At 42.3% G+C, this 18,656-nt stretch overlaps 1 pseudogene across 1 annotated transcript; it reads right to left on the bottom strand.

Moving 5' to 3' along the window:
• Positions 1-12,817: 12,817 nt before the first annotated feature.
• LOC146288803 (uncharacterized) lies at positions 12,818-15,409 on the bottom strand (annotated as a pseudogene). Its single transcript, XR_014755203.1, has 4 exons — positions 15,093-15,409; positions 14,822-14,975; positions 13,786-13,913; positions 12,818-13,663 (listed from the first exon to the last, which is right to left on the bottom strand). The product of XR_014755203.1 is annotated as an uncharacterized LOC146288803 (transcript).
• Positions 15,410-18,656: the final 3,247 nt, after the last annotated feature.

Here is an 18,656-nt window from a genome sequence, read left to right as displayed (position 1 = left end):
GGATGCCATCAAGCGGGATCTCTGGTCATAGTCAGTCCTTCACTAACCAATCAGCATTCGTTAGCAGAGTGCTAGCGTGTTTTGGGCACGACTTACCCTGTAAGAAATTGAAAGGACATAAGTACTCGTTCATTCAACTTTTGACGTTGAACATGCCAAAACTACAATCAAATCTGAGATTTATCAATGACAATCAGGAAAAAGAGACAAATTTAGCCGTTTAGCTCCATAGACTCCCATTCATTTAGCACTCGACCGCGATCACTCCCAGTGGAACTATGGGGCTTAATAGGGAGTGGGAAGGCTGTTCTTAAACAGGCTCTGGCCGAAGTTACACAAACTCTCTTCATTTGGGTACGTCATTTCCTGATAAAGAGCCAAAGTTGCACGAACCAGAGAATAGGTCATTTAACTTCATGCAGCGCTGGCGTCGCCTGCAGCCGCCTGCAGCCCGGCTGAGTTGAACCAGCCAATGGCATTCTCAGTTCAAGGCAGCCGGCTGTCGGCGCCGCCGGTGCTGCATGAAGTCGAATCACCAAATAGGTGCGTTCGACATGACCCGACTTCATGCGGCGCTGCAGCCGGCTGCAGGCGGCTGACTTGAAACAGTGAATTCTGGTTTGACTTTTTGTCCGACTTGAGACGGCGCCGAGCATACGTCACTGTGACGTCGCCATCAAAGTACCGTGAGATCAATACGAGAACTGCCGGCTGTGTAGCCGAGCCCATTTTCTCAAGAGCAACTGCACAGGTTCAAGTGACGACACAGCTATTTCATGATTGGCCAGACTCACACACGACAACTTTGACGCATGTTTTGTGATATTCGGACACCTTCAGTTTCGCCAACGCTCAAAAAAGTTTAATTGAATTAAAAATGTGTTGAAGAAAGGGTTTTAGTCAGCCTACCCCAGCCAAACTGGCTAGCAAGTTTTTATTAACACCCGCCAAAATGAAATTTAGTCTGCATTTGGCGGGTTGGCGGGTGTTAATTTAGAACCCTGTACGTAATGCTAGCCGCAATGCTAATTTCCGCTATGTTAAACACTATTGACTTATGCTAAAACCGAAGTTCAATGTAAGTTAGCCTATTAATATAAATAGCCTACAGTATCCTCCGACCAGCAGTGGTGCTAATACCTCGGATACACATCCGGGGCCTGAGGAGCAGGGGCGGATCTAGAGATTTTCATTTGGGGTGGCAATGGGGTGGCAGAAGGAAGTTGTTGGGTGGCCTCCTGGAGGCGAATCAAACCCAGAGTAGGGGGGTACAGAACTTTCTATGGTAAATGATTAGGCTAGAATATTATAGTTTAAAGGGGCAATTGACTGCAAAACCGATTTTACCTTGTCATAGTTGAATAACGACAGTCCGGTGGGTAAAATGAACATACCGTGAATATCAAAGTCCATTGACACCTCTTTCCTATTCAAATCTCAAAAAGAAAAAATTTGGCTGTAAAACGCTAGCTTTTCAACAAAGCTACCGGTCCTACGTAGGACCGGTGATCGCCCTCTTATTGGCTCTGGTCTGTATCTTTGTCACGGCCCAGAATTTACATCCAGACCAGCCCGAGGTAGCGTCTATCTCCGATACTAGTTTAGCTGCGCGCTGCTCTGTGTAAGCTACTTATAAGGAATTACAAAGAAGAACGTTTTGAATTATAACAAGGATATTGAAAATGGACCACGGTCGTAAATGCTGTGTTCCAGGCTGTAGCCTACAGGGAAGGCTAACACTCACAGCTGTTGTCTTACGAGAAGATCCCGGCGAAGTTCGACACTCAATCATTCATTTGCTCTGAACATTTCACCCAAGACAGTTTTGACAACCTTGGACAATTGCAAGCAGGATTTGCTAGGAAGCTGAACCTGGAAAGAGGTGCTGTTCCGACCGTATGCTCATTGCAACCGCCTATAAGGAAAGTATGATGTTGTGCTAACAGTTATTAGCAATGCTAACGTTTCCTGTATAATATAGCATACCAGGTAGAATGCTAAATAAGTTTCTACACACATCAAATGACTCTAGCTAGACTAGCTGTAGTCGGCATTAGAAGGGAAGCTTCCGAAAAATAGCCAGAAAACGAACAGCAGTCTGGCTTATTGCTAACGCCTGTCTAGATAATCTATTTGAAAGAACTGGAGAAAGGCAGGTGCTTGATACAGGATACGGTAGCATTGCTAGTAATTGTTACTAGTAACACCTAGACTGTAGGCATGTAAACAAGTTTAGCTTGCCAACGCAGGAGCATAGGTAGAATGTGTGATAATTTAGCCTAGTTTATTGGCAATGGGGCTAACGTTGATTCATGTTCCTAACTGTGTTTCATTCAAATAAATAACCTGTGTAATGTAAATCTACAATTCAAGATGCATGTTTGTCCAGATCTTGGTCATGTTATTTTTCAGCAAGTTATTTAGAGCTAGCTAGCTAACTGAAGCCGAGTAGAATCAGGATATGGTTTGGTTGCTAAGCTGTAGCCTAACGTTCTACCCACCCAAGTCAATCCAGTTTGCTTCAACAACAGAAGTGGAAACAAGTTAACATGTTATCATTTCAAATTATATATAGTCAATCTGTTGAAAACAGTGCTCCCCAGCTTCACTCCTTGAAAACCAATCAATCAGCGCGCAGCTTATCTAAATATTAATGAGCATACCATAAAAGGAGGAAAGCTAGTGTTTTTTCCCGGGAACATTTCAGAGGATCTGTCAGTGGGCATAGAACAGCACCCGGGCCATTTTCAACCCAACCAATGTTACATACCCTATTTGGAGACCTTAAGGAACAGTGTGAAGTACTCAAAAAAAAAACTTTAAATTAAACAGTAACATTAATATTATTTATTGAAATGTTTTGTAAAGGATCAAATAATATTTTTCGATGGGAAGATTGAGGTTCATGTTGTTTAATTGTAACTTGTTTAACTACATGCTCTTATGGTTCTTCCCTTTGGGACTGTTTTTTCACAATGTATGCTTCATGTTTTGGATACATTTACATTTAGTCATTTAAATGATAGCCCCCAACATTGCGGAATACCCTCGTCGGGCTATCTCGTTGTTATGATCAGTCATGGGCGTAGATTTATGGGGGGACGCTAGGTACTTGTCCCCACCAACAATTTAAAAATGACAAAATTGTCCCCACCAATATTAAAAGGCCAGAGTAACACATTTTAATATTCCCTTCAGCATGTACATGTTTGCCCATTTTTGTGCTTTGTAGATTAGATATGCCTCCACCCAAGAAGAAGAAAGGGGACATACGAAGCTTTTTGAGAAAGCAGTGTAAGTCAGGCTAAATAGCCTCACTAGCAGTGGTAGTGACCAGGCTTTCAAATGCAAATTCTACTGTGGAAAGGTATTAACTGGTGATATTATATGTTATCCAGGATATTGTTACAGCTAAACCTAGCTTCTGTAGCTAATCTTTCAACCAAGGTTAGGAGTCTAGCCTAGGACAAATTCACAGTTGATGGACTGTCACTGAATTGCTAGACAGATGCTGGAAAAAACAGTTGGCAATGTGAATAAGTTAACACTGTTGGTTATTCAAATATAATGAATCATTATTTGATTATTAATGTCCAAATAACACTGTATACAATATGGTAGGGGGGTTAAACTTGCTAGCCATAGGATAGGCTACAAAATGAATGAACCATTTTGTATGCAGGAAAGACAGCATGAAAACACTCCAGATGTAGAGCAGGCTGAGGAAACAGCATCAGGGCTTCAGGTGAGGTTTATGATAATAAAACATTTTGTTGTTCAGTATTACAGTCTCATCATCACAGCCTCTTTTTTTGGAGAGTGCATTTTTAGATTATAAAGTTATACTAGCTCTTTAGGGATAGTACACAGAATGGCATCTCGATTTGTAAGGGCTACACATCCCTAAGAAATGGGACGCCACTTGGTTAAAGGTAAATCTAACATTAGCGTAGCATACCAAACTAGCGATTTAAAAAAAACGTTTCAATTAGGAAAATGGTTGCAAATATATATGTTCAGGACTGAGTATAACACAAAACAAGACTGTCGTAATTTTTTTTATCAATTAATTAAGACGAAAATATTATTGGGGCCATTGTTGCCCCGGTCGTGCAGTATTCACATAGCCCTAGGTTTCAAGTAAGCTCCCGATCTCACTTGGTTTTAAGGGGTGTATAGTCTTAGCGGAGAAGCTACAGAGCCTATGCAGGTCACGTGAAAAATGATCCTGAGACTCGTAGTAAGACCGCGTTGGGAAATTAACGAATCGTTAGTTACTTCTATAGGCTATGTAACGGAGTTGTATACAGTCCTTGTTAGCGGTTGTTAAATCCTGCATCATTGAGTCAAGACTTATTTTGAAATATTGTTCACATCTTTAGTAGCATATCCGGCCTTGCAACAGAAGAACAGATAACTGCTACAGGTAAGTTGGGTAAAAAGTGTTCGCATTAAAATCTTTAGAATAATTTCATATATATTTGTATTACAAATACCAATTAAATGCTTATTTTGTGTTGTCAATAAGCAATCATATAAATCACATTTCATGAGATGTAGAATTGTATTTTATTTTCTATTTTCGTTTGACTTTCAAGCACATTGGCGGTTGGCTAATGGGGTTTGTAATGTTCCCATGTATTTTGTCTAGGCGGACCAAAGTAATGCCCACAACTTTATATTTGATGATCCATTGTGCAGGTAACAAAATCAATTTGTTGTTTTGATTTGAAGTGTTCTATTTTGTGTGGTAAAATTTTTATTACAGGTTATCGTACTGGTGACGTGGCTAGCATTCCCCGTTTTAGAATAACTAGCCAGTAACGTCTTTGTGCATGCTACATGCAGTACTCTTTTTTCACCACAAGAGTGGAGTGTCTACTGGGTGATATGCGCTGTTCTGTGTGATACAATGTTGGATGAAGATTGCATGTTTTAGTAATTAGGAAATAATTAGAACACAGTTATTAATATAGCAGAAGAAAAGATAACTGCTGCAGGCGGACCAAAGTAATGCCCACAACTTTATATTTGATGATTCATTGTGCAGAAATAAAAAGCATCTTCGTCCATCCTGAGGGTTGCAGTCCTTGAAGAACAAACACAACGCAGGTTACAGTGGTGCCGTGATCCCGTTTTCTACAAATTGGTCGCTGACCAACAACTCTTCGGACCCGTGGACCTGTTTTCGTCCTACGGCTCCTAAGATCAGCTGAGCAAAGACTTCTGCATACACAAATGTACACATATGTATGGGTTATGGTCGCCGCGGCATGTAAATAACTGTTATTGATGTATCAACTTTAGTGTATATAACAGTAGTTGTGTATATATATATAGGAAGTTTCTACTTCTCTTTTTTTTTTCTCTCTTCTCTTTCTATCGCTTTGATTGCCATGGCTGGCGCACAGTTTACTGGAGCCCAGTGCTTTCAAACCCCAGTTAGTGTTAGTCGAGGTAGGGGTTTATTAGGGGTGCCCATCTCTTTCCCAGAGCTTAGTTCATCTGTAGGTAGTGCTGAAGGGATGGCGGCACATGCTTCACGTTCGCTAGTTGGTGATTTACGCACTTATCACACACAACAGGGTAGTCCCTCCACCCACCAGGGCTCCTGTACTTCCACTCCTGTCAATACTGTAGACATTCTAGGTCAGATGGGTGACATGGTGCAACACATAGGTCAGCAGCTGGCAGACAGCATTCTCAAACACTTGAGTAGGCCTAGTCCAGTAGCACCTTTGTCTGCTCCTAGTGCTCACAGTGGTAGCCACACTCCAGTTCATGGCTCATGGAAAGTTCCTCATCTCAGCGTCACATAGTGAGTCAGAGAAAACTGAGGGATCCCCCTACTTTTAGAGGTGACAATTCGGATTCTGTTACACTGGAAGAGTGGATTGAGATCACGCAAACTTTCATTAGGAGGGGAGGCCTATCTACTGAGGAGCAAGGTGAAGAGATCCTCATTCATTTAAGGGGCAAGGCCAAGGATGTCGTGAAAGTGGGTGTGAAATCTAGTGGGGTTGACATCAGACGTAGCCCAGATTCCATATACAGCCTTTTGAGGAAACGTTTCAGTTGTAAGCAGTTTTCACCCCTGCCTCTGCAAGACTTCTACACAACCCTCCCTGAGCCACAGGAGGATCCTTATGACTACTGGCTTCGTCTAAACCGTGCTGCTGATGTCGCTGCTGAGTGTCTCAAGGAACAGGGTAAGCAGCAAGACAGTCTGTCTGTTGAGGTCACACGCATGTTCATAAGGAACTGCCCAAATTCAGAATTAGCTCTCCCTTTTTGTTCTAAGACCATTGACAAGTGGGTGGCTTCAGAGGTGCAAGAAATCTTGACTGAATACCACTCAGAGACATCTATCAGAACAGTGTTGACAAAGAGAGATGGGGCTGTTATGGAGAGGGCCGTAGCTGTGAACAGGATGGAGGTGAACAGTAGTCCTGTGCCTCTGTGTAACGTACAGTCTCCGCCACAGCTTGCGTCCACAGATCACTCTGCTATGGAGAGGTTGATTGGAATGCTGGAAAAAGTTATTGTAAGTAATAACCAGTCCAGACCGACAAGTGGGAGGATGCGTGACCTACCCCGTATTAAAGGCCTTAATGACTTACCATGCTTAGTCTGCAAAGACCCCTCTCATTCTGCATTGAAACACTGTAGAGATAACATGCTGTGTTTCCAGTGTTTTTCACCTGACCACGCGAGGGACAGATGTCCACTCAAAGGAAAGAGTGCAGCACCTGCTGGCCAGGCGTTAAACTAACTGATCTGCGTGATCTTGAGAGTATACCTCCCACCTCTGGCTTTCAATCTTTTTCAGATTATGACTCTTTAAGTCAATTGTACAGTAGCGATATTTCTTCAGAAAAAACTGTTATTTTTCCGAATTTGCAGACAGTTCCAAGGTCAGATAGTTTATTTTACAAGTCAGCTGCAATTGTGAGTGGACTCACTTCAAAGCTCTCCTTGATAGTGGGTCTATGGCATGTACTCTTAGTGAGTCTGCTGAACAAAGGTTATTGAAATACAGTCCAGGCATGGCTAAGCAGTCGGCTCGAGACATTGTGATTGTTGGCTGTGGAGGCCATCGTGTTACTCCAACGGCAATTTATGGCCTCCCAGTCACTGTGTACGGCTGTTCAATGACTGTCCCCACATTAGTTGTGACAGGTCGGACTGAGGAGATGATCCTGGGCACCAACATCATCAAAAGGCTGTTGACGCAGCTGAGAGAGACGAGTGGTTACTGGAGACTTAAGTCCATGCCCAGCCACAACCAGAGTGATGAATAATGTGAGTTCTTGTCCCTTTTCTCCAACACTGAGAGGTAGAGAGGTGAGTCTGTGCCAGACAGAGTAGGTACTGTGAAGCTCCAGAGGAGTGTGACATTAGAGAGACAACAGAGCACCTGGTTTGGGGAAAGCTACCCGTGTCTTCAGTCCTGTCGGTGGGCAGCACAGTCATCATTGAGCCAACAATGTCTAGATCAAGACCAAGACAAATAATGGTTGGTACAGTGATCACACCACTTTGGGGAGATGGTTCTATCCAATTGAAAATCATTAATCCAACCAACCACAGAGTCGTGTTGAGAAGAAACACTAAAATAGCTGATGTGTCGCCTTGTATTGCGATGGATGATCTGCCGTTGCCTGAACAGATCAAGTTAAATGTACAGTGCACTGACAGCGGCCCTTCTTCAACACCCAGATCAAGTGAGGAAATGAAGCAAGCCCTGTGCAGTCTGAACCTTCCGGACATCGACCTGGAGTCTTGTGAGGTGTCAGCACACTGGAAAGACAAGCTTCTACAGATAATCGAGAAATATGAGTCTACCTTCTCAAGAGACACAATGGACTGTGGAGAAGCGAAAAGCTTTGTCCACCGCATTCACCTGACTGATGACAGACCTTTTCGTTTGCCGTACAGGCGTATACCACCAAGCCAGTATGATAAACTAAGACTGGCTTTGAACGAGATGGAGGAGAAAGGAATCATCCACAAGTCGCACAGTGATTATGCGTCTCCCCTCGTGCTGGTCTGGAAGAAGAATGGCGACTTACGTATCTGTACGGATTTCAGGTGGTTAAATGCTCGGACTGTCAGAGATGCCTACCCGTTGCCTCACCAGTCTGATGTGTTGGCCGCACTGGGCGGAAACGCTTTCTTCTCTACCATGGATCTGACGTTGGGCTATTATAACGTGCCTCTGCAGGAAGAGCATAAGAAATACACAGCTTTTACTTCACCTTTTGGCCTGCACGAATACAACAGACTTCCTCAGGGTCTCTCCAACAGTCCAGGCACATTCATGAGAATGATGATGTCCATCTTTGGAGATGAGAATTTCAGCAGTGTCCTGTGTTACCTGGATGACCTGATGGTGTTTGCCCCATCCGAGGCTGTGGGTCTTCAACGCCTTGAAATGGTCTTCTCCCGTCTGTCCAATCACAACTTAAAGCTGGCCCCGAAGAAATGCTTCTTCTTAAGACGATCCGTCAAGTTCCTTGGCCACATTGTCTGTGAAAAAGGCATTAGGACGGATCCAGGCAAAGTCGAGGCCATCAGCAAAGTCCAGAAGGTTGATCTAATGGAGGCTGACGGGCAGACACCGTGTTCAAAGAAGATCAGGTCGTTCCTTGGTATGTACACTTTATTGAGGGATGTTCTGCAAAGGCCAAGCCACTCTTCCAGTTGACAGCAGGCTCCTCCAGAAAGCAGACTCGTGGGAGGAAGGGGAGGAAGTCGAAGAACAAGCTCAGCGTCACAACACTCGCTCCTACTGACTGGACACCTGCATGTCAGAAGGCTTTCGAAGCCCTGAAAACAGGTCTGTTGCACAGCGTTACTTTGTCGCACCCAGTCTTCGACCAACCTTTCATTTTGACTGTAGACGCGTCTTTTGATGGAGTTGGAGCAGTTCTTTCTCAAGTCCCACCTGGTGAAGAGATACCAAGACCAGTAGCCTTTGCCAGCAGGACGCTGTCTCGTTCACAGATGAACTACCCTGCTCACAGACTGGAATTATTTGCATTGAAGTGGGCTGTCTGTGAAAAGTTAAGCCATTGGCTAAAGGGACGCCACTTCACAGCGTGGACTGACAACAACCCTTTGACATACAGTTTGACAAAGCCCAGACTGGATGCCTGTGGGCAGCGGTGGGTGGCCAAGCTTGCATCCTACAGCTTTGATATTAAGTATGTTCCAGGACCCAGAAACATTGTTGCCGATGCTTTGAGCAGAGAGCCATTCGTCCAGTCTTGCATAGGCCATCGCCTTGTCACAGAGCCATATCTGTCGCTCTTGAGGAATGTCAGTGGTGTTGTGGATGACACAGTGCAACATGCCTTCAAGTACACCAACAATCATCAGATGGTCCTGAGATCGGGCAAAGATCCACACAATATATCTACCAACAAAGCCTCAGACACTGGTTTAATTGAAGCTCCAGATATTTCAGCTGTTCTGGATGCTCATGCCTCTGGTGGCCTGAGTGAAGTCATGGGTGCGAGTCAAGCTACTCCTCAACTGCAGCAGGTTAACTCCCCCTTTCCCCACAGCAGCCTCGTCGAGCAGCAAGGGCAGGATGACACCATCGGCCGAGTCCTCTATTACATCGAGAGACAACGAAAGCCATCTAAGAATGAAAGAGCAGACGAGCCCTCCAGTGTGTGTCAGCTGCTAAAATACTGGGACAAGCTGGTTGTTCACGATGGTTTACTTTGCAAGACGAGAAGAGACCAAAACACAAACAGGCCGTTTTTTCTCTTTGTGGTGCCCAACTCTCTCAAGGCTCAAGCGCTCGATGGGATTCATGATGCAGCTGGTCATCAAGGGAAGAGCCGAACGCTGTCTCTGGCGAGGCAGAGATTCTTCTGGGTTGGCATGAAAAGAGACTTTGACGATCATGTGAGGAACTGTCATCACTGTGTTGTCGGGAAGACACCGGAGCCAAATACTTGCGCTCCACTTGAAAACATCCGCACATCAGAGCCGATGGAGCTGGTCTGCATCGACTTTTGGTCTGCAGAGGTCAGTGATGGGAAGTCCATGGATGTGCTCGTGGTGACTGATCATTTTTCCAAAATGGCTCATGCATTCCCATGCAAGAATCAATCTGCCAAGCAAGTGGCCTGAAGACTCTGGAATGACTTATTTCTCGTCTATGGTTTTCCGAAGAGAATTCATTTGATCAGGGAGCGAATTTTGAGAGCAAGCTGATCAAGGAGCTTGACTCTTTCAGGTGTTGAAAAGTCTCACACAACACCGTATCACCCCATGGGCAATGGTGTGGTTGAAAGATTCAACAGGACCCTCGGATCCATGATAAGAATGTTGCCACCCAAGTCCAAAGCCAAATGGCCTCAGATGCTGCAACTACTTACCCTTTGCTACAATTGCACAGAGCACGAGACAACAGGCTTTGCTCCGTTCTATCTAATGTTTGGCAGAGTCCCTCGTCTCCCAGTTGACATTATGTTCCAACATGTGCTTTCTGATGGCGTAGTGGTGGATCACAATGAGTTTGTGTCACGCCTAAGGAAAGACTTACTTGAGGCGGTTCAGATCGCACAGAAACACAGTCAGAAAGAGCAGACTCGACACGCCAGGCTTTACAACAGGAAGATCAAGGGTTCGCCACTTGCCATTGGTGACAGAGTACTCGTTGCAAACAGAGGTGAAAGAGGTAAAAGGAAGGTAGTTGACAAATGGGAGTCTGCTCTGTATGAAGTTGTAGCTGTTAAGCCTGACATCCATGTCTACGAGATCAAAGACATCAACTCAGACAAACTGAGAGTAATCCATCGAAATCTACTGCTTCCTGTGAACTTCTTACCGATTGACAATGGCCAGGAAACCCAGACCGGTGACAGTGATGAGGTTGTCCCCGTTAACCCTCCAGTCGAAATGGATGGCAGTGACGAGATGGTTCCTGAAGTCAACCCTCCAGCCGAGGTGGATGGCAGCGGTGACCGAACTGCGCACTGGGTGCTCTCTAGCCATGACCATTTTGAGATGGAGGATCATCAGACTTGTCTCTCTGAAGTGCGTGAGGTAGCTGATTGTGTGCCCGGGCCATTTGATTCAGCCAGTGGCGTCATGAGTGAAGCGAGGAAGCAGAACAGTGATGTTCCTTCTGCAAACAGTGACCCATCCGATGTTGAGTCCCAACAAGTAGTGCTCCCGTATGAAGATAGAGGTTCGGATGAGCTTGTTGTGTGCATTCAACCTCGGGGCTTTGAGAACACAGTTGCCCGAACGAGACGAGGCAGAGTTATCAATCCACCACAGAGACTCGTTTGTGAGATGAATGAGCAGGTGCTTGACACTTCAGAGTCCACAGTGACCTCTTTTTTTTCTAGTTAAGAGCTTATTTTGACATTCTTATTGTAGTAACAGATGTCATTCCAGTCAGTCTGACCTGACTAAGAAACAGTTAGAGATGAGTATCAGATATAGAATAGCAGAATTTGAGGTGTAACAGGCATCTCTTGGGTCTACTTTCAGTCTGGGGTAAGGCGCCATTCCATTCTTTAAGTACTCCTTAGTTGGAGGATTGGTTTAATCGACGGCTTGTGATACTTTTTAGTGCCATCTTGGTCAAATTATTTTCTCTTTTTCTTTCCTTCTCTCTTTTCTTGTCTGTTAGTACTTCTCCGGTAGGTCTCCAATTTAGCAGAATTTAAGGGGGGTGTATGTAACGGAGTTGTATATACAGTCCTTGTTAGCGGTTGTTAAATCCTGCATCATTGGGTCAAGACTTTTATTTTGAAATATTGTTCACATGTTAGTAGCATATCCGGCCTTGCAGCAGAAGAAAAGATAACTGCTGCAGGTAGGTTGGGCAAAAAGTGTTCGCATTAAAATCTTTAGAATAATTTCATATATATTTGTATTTCAAATACCAATTAAATGCCTATTTTGTGTTGTCAATAAGCAATCATATAAATCACATTTCAATGAGATGTAGAATTGTATTTTATTTTCTATTTTCGTTTGACTTTCAAGCACATTGGCGGTTGTAATGTTCCCATGTATTTTGTCTAGGCGGACCAAAGTAATGCCCACAACTTTATATTTCATGATCCATTGTGCAGGTAACAAAATCAATTTGTTGTTTTGATTTGAAGTGTTCTATTTTGTGTGGTAAAATTTTTATTACAGGTTATCGTACTGGTGACGTGGCTAGCATTCCCCGTTTTAGAATAACTAGCCAGTAACGTCTTTGTGCATGCTACATGCAGTACTCTTTTTTCACCACAAGAGTGGAGTGTCTACTGGGTGATATGCGCTGTTCTGTGTGATACAATGTTGGATGAAGATTGCATGTTTTAGTAATTAGGAATTAATTAGAACACAGTTATTAATATAGCAGAATAAAAGATAACTGCTGCAGGCAGACCAAAGTAATGCCACAACTTTATATTTGATGATCCATTGTGCAGAAATAAAAAGCATCTTCGTCCATCCTGAGGGTTGCAGTCCTTGAAGAACAAACACAACGCAGGTTACATACACTCTTAAAATAGATGTGTTAATATCAACACAAGTTGTGTCAATTCCCAACACACTAATGTGTCTATATAGGGACCACACATATTGTGTTACTTTTAACACATCTACTGTGTTAAATACGCACACACATAATATATGTTAAAATGTTCACACAGTAATTGTGTCAAATATAACACAATATGTGTGGTCCCTATATAAACACATTAGTGTGTTAATAAATGTGTTACTAAATGTTCATAATAATGATACACCCAATGTAGCAAAATGTTACTTTATTTTACAATCATGGTAATCAATAAATTTCCATACAATCAATACATTTCCATATAATCAAAACATTTCCATATAATCAATACATTTCCATACAATTAATACATTTCCATACAATCAATCAATACTTTTTAAGAATATAACATTCATTTAAACTTACACAATCTTGTAGGATTTAAGTAAACCATATCTCCCCTGAAACTTGACATCAATGGTCTGACATCTGCGAGGTCATTAATGCTAACCGCTTCAAACACATAAGCATAGTAATGATCATCAAAAAAACTGAACTGATAAAATTCAGACAAACATTAATAATTCTTTGTCAGATTCTGGAAGGATGTGAATTATTTCACCAAACTGCCATTCACCTCTTGTATCATATTTAAGGGGGACTACACTGCCTGTTCTATATGTCTGACCAAACACGCTAACTGTGTGTGCAACATGAACCGTGCTTAAAATGGCAAGATTTCCATCAATGACACGCTTGCACTTTGGGCACACATACATGGCTTACTTATGATATAGCCTGGAGCTTGGAGATAAGCTCAACAACTTTGGATCTTTTGTTAACAGAAAGGGGTATTTCATAAATATGCTCCAGGAAGGAGAAGACAGACTGCAATTGGACAGGGTACTTTGATAGATTGCAAAGAGGTAGATTGCAAACCCAATACATCTTGAAGAGCTTGTCAATTGCACAGGTCAGCCCTTCATTTCCAAGTGGCACAGCAATCTTGTCACTTCTCGCGACGATCAAATACTGCTGGGCAGCTCCACTTGGGTGTCCAATGCACACAATGCAAGGCTGGTGGGCTCTAGATGAATCAGGATTCTCAAGCAATGATGAGATGCTTGTTCCAGGCTGTAACACAAAACGTTTGAAATACTACATTAGTAAACCAACATGGGGAGGAGACCACGGCACAACATCAGGAGGTTCAGTGAACAGTGATGCAACCAAAAAGTCATAAGACACAAACATACTTGCACAAAGTCCATGAGGTAGGAAATGGCTGATTTCACACTGCAGCGACTCCATCCAGCCCCTCGTCCTGATGCAGTTGGTGGAAGAAGATGCGTGAGCACCTGAAGTGCTTTGAAGCAAAGCAAGTCTACAAGAAAATAGTAGATTCCAAATTAGATATCTACCCTTACTTAAGGTTAAGTCATCTTGAACAATTAAATTGGCTTAAGTAATTATCCATTGCATAAAAGTAGTGCTGTCAGTTTAACGCGTTATTAACGGCGTTAACGCAAACCCAAATTAACGGCGTCAATTATTTTATCGCGCGATTAACGCTCTTTTTGGCCTAGCAAACTTTGTAGTTTTTTTCACATGCTGTTGCAACAACTACCGACGTTAGAAAAACTACAACACCACACCGGATCTAGCTAGACCGGAAACAAAACAACAGGCACGCCAAACACTCGTTTGGCTTGCGAGCTGGCTAAAGAGTAGTAGCAGAGCCCGTTTACGGATATTAGACATTCTCTGGTAGTAGGCTAACGTTACGTTTTGAGTGGATGACGAGCGCGAGATGCCGAAATGGATGCCAATAAGATTCTGAATGGAAAGTTTGCTTTTAAAAAGTTGCCAAATGGTTCTATTGACAAGACCAGTGATCTGTGTGTTTTGTCGTTGTAAACTGAGCTATCATCGCAGCACGTCCAGTCTGAAATACCACTTGATGGCCAAGCACACAGCTGATGCGAATTCTCTGCCCCCTCGTCAAAGTCAGGCGATTGCAATGTTGTTTTCAATAAAAAAAATATTTGCACAAAGCAATCCGAACCACTTTTCTATGTTGATAAGAGCATTAAAAATCGAAAAAAGTTTGGGACAAAAATAAATCAGGGACATTTAGAATAGATAAAAATGTGAGATTAATTGTGATTAATCGTGAGTTAACTATGACATTAATGTGATTAATCGCGATTAAATATTTTAATCGTTTGACAGCACTACTTAAAAGTTATAAGTGCATGTTCCCCACATCTTCTTGAATGCGAACCAACATACCATCATTGTTGTTCCCGGTGGTTGAAGGATTTTCCAGATCCTCAGACATCTCCAACGCAGCAACCTTCATTAGCTTAGGGATGATGTTTGTCTCCCATTTGCGAAGGAAAAGATCAACCTTCCCCTCGAACTGTTTATCAAAGTCTAAATCAAACTAAGATGTACAAAGATAAAAATTCAATCCAATTTATTCATTTGAATTAACAGGCTATATTTACTGAAGTATGCAGGGTTGCTTTAAAGGACAGATAAACTCTAAGAATTTGATTACCAGGTGTGGCATGTCAATGAATCGCGGATACTGATTAAATATCTCAGCTAATGTTGGAGATTGTGTTGTAATCCATATTCTTCTGTGAGTGTAGGTCTGGTCCATTGCATGCTTGATTGTTGAGAGGTTTTCAGGTGAGGGCTTAATTCTCTTTGCCAAGGTCCTCAGGTCACGTCCTCATCTGTGTTTGCCACAGACGAGGTCAGAGTCAGAGTTACAGTGGCCCCTGATTTATTCTTCCGCCAATACCTTCTCTGGCTTTCTTCCATATCCCTGCTAAGGTTTCGTAGTTTCATTTCAATGAAGCCGCTGTGTGAGGCTGGATCATAGTAGTGTTCCTTTGCATGGGTTGAAGGTAGAGAGTGGACATGAGGCGTCAGTCAATAATACCAACAATACAATAGCCCTCATTTCTGAAACCATTAACATTTGGTACATCAGTAAAATGTGGGGTGGGAAGGTAAACATTATTTTATTTTTTAACTTACATATCCTTCATTGCAATGGCGGTTCTAGCACATTGTGTGCCCAGGGCAAGTTTATCACTTGCACCGCGCCAATATGCCAATTCCCCACAAACTGAAATGATCGATAAGAGAAAACCGCGCAGAGATTTTTTTTTTTTTTATGCTCGTGCACCCCGCCCCCCACGTGACATGAAAAAATGCCGCCCGTGCCTAAAACCGCCCCTGCTTCATTGTGTTCCTGGATTTTGACACCAAATTTAGAAAACGGGGTGACAACATTCTTGGCAAGACGCACCTTGTCATCACTGGATGGGTGAGTTCAGAAGTCCACTCAAACTATTTTTGTGGTAAATTGGCAAAAACACAGCTGACATTTAAAGGGTTTCCACCAATAACTCTAGTTTTGTAATGGTGGGAGCGTGGGATTTAAAAGTAGCCTATTTGATTATCGTATAGTAGGCACTGAGACCTTTCCCTTTATATCATTATCTAATTTTTCACAGAAGTGTTTTTTTAGAGCATCTAAACCTTTCAATTAGTAACATGTATTGCCATCAGTTATACTCACACTTCACAATTACTGACTAAAATACTAATTTCAAGTATGATATGAGAACAAATTTCACTCCATTATCAATACTTTTGCATCTCACACTTAATACAGTGTCAACTTACAATCCTTGTCTCTCCACAAGATTGCTGACAGCAACCCTCACAAGTAGCATCCTGTTTTTTGTGCATAAGGTGCCAGATTCCTCATATTCTGTGAGTATGTTTGGAGCTTTTTTTTTTTTTAGTAATTTGAGTGCCTCCAATCCACTGTCATCCAGCCTGTCATGGACAGGTAGAGATTGTGTCTGTCCTGGCAGGGGAGCAGGCCGGAGAAAAACACAAGCAAAAGCAAAAATGTATTAGCCATTGGTGCAGTTTAAAATTCCCAAACAAACATTATTGTGCAGTCCTGTTGATAAAACACAATATTATCAACAGGACTGCACAATTACTTGAAAAATTTGGAACAACTACTTGCATTAATTCTCACAGCCTTACCGGACATATCAGTTCAAATTCTGCATCCGCTATCTCAGAGCCCGACCGGAAAAATAACTGGAATTTATCCAGTTATTTGATGTCTGTATCAATAAACTCATTGAAGTCGGCATTATACTTGAGGAATTGATCTAAATCTACAGCAGAAGGTAGGCCATCTTGAGATTTGCTTTCATTGATTAATTCCCTAGCATTGCTTAGGTGATAAACTTTCTTGCAGATCTTTCTGACATCTAGGTAGATCGATGCCAGTATTTTTTTTTAGTTAGCGTCCATTTGCTGATAAAGAAAAGACAAAAAGGTTGTAGTCATTATTCACTACAGTAAAATAACACAAAACCCCTCCTACCACTTACCATTTGTTTTGCTAGATAATCAAACCATATAGCACGGGTCAAAATGTAAGATTATATATAGATAGTGCCGTATTTGAGTAATGAAACTTACCAAACTGTGTTTTAATTAAACCATTAAAGGCCCATCACTCTCTTGTAGCGCTGAACAGAAAAATAAAATTATGGTGAGGAACAGACAATACAATCACCAATTACAGTACTCCTATGCATTCTAGTTCATATGCGATTGCTCTGTCCCGATTCCATTGTGCCTTGTCTGTGGGGGAAAAAAACAAAAAAATAGCTAAACTTAAAAGGCATTACACAACCAAACAACTCATTACACAGAAATAAAATGTCATGCTGGTTTGCCGTGAGATTTTTTCCTATTGTGCTGCGAGAGAAAAAGGATGGGGGGAAAAACTGATTTACAGTACACCACAAGCGTTGCACATGCTCTATGGTTATAGTTAGCTAGACTAATACGGGCGCGAACTAGCCAACACCACATGTAAAATGGCTAGCTAAAGCTATGACAAAAGAGTAAAGTGCTTAAAAGAGCCTTCGTAAGAAAACGCAAGCTGTTACTAGCCAGGTTCACTTTCACTCTCCATGTTTCAATAGCGAATACAAAATGCTAACCAATTGCACATATTAATTTATCCAGGTTGACTAGCTAGCTAACTTGAACCGTTAACGTTAGTTACCTTAGCTAGCTAGCTACTAGCTTACATTAGCTAACGACGTTAGCTACCAACTGAAGGTTGTCAGTGCAAGCTAGTACAGTAGATGTTAGCCCGAGCCTCATTACGGCTCTGATGTTAGATACACTCAAATAACGGTTCCCATTCAGCACACCAGCATGACAGTCACAACCTACAGAAAACGAGCCTCTCATCATCAAATAAATATCCCAGGGTATTTACTTTTTATATTTGCAAACTCAAGTAAAGTAAAAAATACATTTACCTTGAGTCTTCCGCTGTCGTGTCAGTGCGTCTTTCAAAACTGAATTTTCTTTTTGGGCGCGCAAAGATGTTGAAGTAGTGATGTGATTGGTCAATGTTTTAACACATGTTTTGTGAATCCAATCGTAAATTCAAACAATACACTATTTGTAGAAAACAAAACAATATGTGTCTGATTGATAATAACACAAATTGTGTCAGCTAACAACACATTTGTTTTAAGAGTGTAGCTACAGAGCCTATGCAGGTCACGTGAAAAATGATCCAAAGACTCGTACCCGAAGACCAAGTCGGGATATGAACGAATAATTTCTGTTTACTTGGACAAGCCTATGCAACGGTCCCGATACGCGGCCACGAGAAAATGAACGAATCACTCTTTGAAAGGACTCGTTACTCCCTAGTCCTTGTAAGGATTCGTTCAAAATGAACGGATCGTTCACGAACGACACATCACTATTGTGTGAGAGAGATTCAGTAAAGTAAATTCAACTGGTGCTCAAAGACCGTGTCCTTCTATCATTATTTACACAACATAAAGTAACCTCAAATGAACTCCAAACAGTCGGCTACATTGGTGACAGCGGTGGTGCGTCCGGAATGAATTGATTTATTTCTAGATATTTTTTTTTATTTTTATTATGTGTGAAGTAAATAGTGTTAGCTACTAGTGTCAGCTTAGTTGGTGACACGTTTGCCGAGTCTGGCGTGCTGATGCGAAGAGAAGAGTTTGCACATAGCATT

The sequence above is a fragment of the Hypomesus nipponensis genome, chromosome 5 (genome assembly GCF_054491055.1).
Source record: "Hypomesus nipponensis isolate SF chromosome 5, ASM5449105v1, whole genome shotgun sequence".
In the NCBI taxonomy this organism is placed as follows: domain Eukaryota; kingdom Metazoa; phylum Chordata; class Actinopteri; order Osmeriformes; family Osmeridae; genus Hypomesus; species Hypomesus nipponensis.
This window is presented reverse-complemented; position numbering and strand designations above follow the sequence as displayed.